Source organism: Cynoglossus semilaevis, chromosome 3 (assembly GCF_000523025.1).
Source record: "Cynoglossus semilaevis isolate Cse_v1.0 chromosome 3, Cse_v1.0, whole genome shotgun sequence".
Classification (NCBI taxonomy): Eukaryota; Metazoa; Chordata; class Actinopteri; order Pleuronectiformes; family Cynoglossidae; genus Cynoglossus; species Cynoglossus semilaevis.
This window is the reverse complement of record NC_024309.1, coordinates 13114120-13114875: the sequence shown is the minus strand read 5'-3', so window position 1 is coordinate 13114875 and position 756 is coordinate 13114120. Positions and strand designations below refer to the sequence as shown.

Genomic DNA, 756 nt, shown 5'->3' with positions numbered 1-756 from the left:
TTCTTCTGCAGTGCTGACATTCAGATTGTTTGTCAAGATCCTGGAGTGTGTTTTTCCTCCTGTTGTTTCATTAGACTGTGAACCGTCGCGTGTCTCAACATGTGGGCCCTGTGGCAGACTGTGTACCTCATTAAGTGACACTCCTCTGAGCAGCAGAGATCAGACACGTTGCATGGTGTTCAGATTTCCTCCGTGCACCACTTCTTCCACTGTGTTGACATCAGTTTGAGATCAGCTGAAGCAGCACTTTCCTCCGATCGACACTTTCAGCCACTTAGTTCCATCAGTGCATCCTCGCTCAGAGATGTAGCCTCCGTCCGTCTGCCCTCCGACGTTCACAGACCCATTTACTGCGTCTCCTTCTCCTTCCCAGTCCTCCATCTTGAGTCACATGTCTCCTCTCCCCCTGACCTTCTCATCCATAATCTGACTCCATCACTTCCTCTTACACAATCCTCCGTCACCTCTTCATCATCATATCAGAACGGTCCCCGTCTCTGTCCGTTGGTCAAATGATTAAACTGGATTTATCGACATCGTCTGATTGAACCTTTGGTTAATGGAGCCTCCACTGTGTCAGCTGACACCGTGGTAATGGATTACTGGAGCTTTTAACAGATGGTCACAGCACAGTAGGGGGCGGAGCTCCAAATGTGTTCATGCATTTTTATTGACTGTTTTAGCCAATGCTTCACTGCTGTCCTGGTATTGGCTCACCATCACGCTGTCAGGCTTCTGTCGGGTCTGCAGAGTTTT

The 756-nt window shown here is 48.9% G+C and overlaps 1 long non-coding RNA gene across 1 annotated transcript in view; it reads left to right on the top strand.

The window, feature by feature from the left end:
• Nucleotides 1–756, top strand: part of LOC112486854 (uncharacterized) — a 17289-nt gene that overhangs the window by 966 nt on the left and 15567 nt on the right. The gene's annotated exons all lie outside the window — the stretch shown is intronic.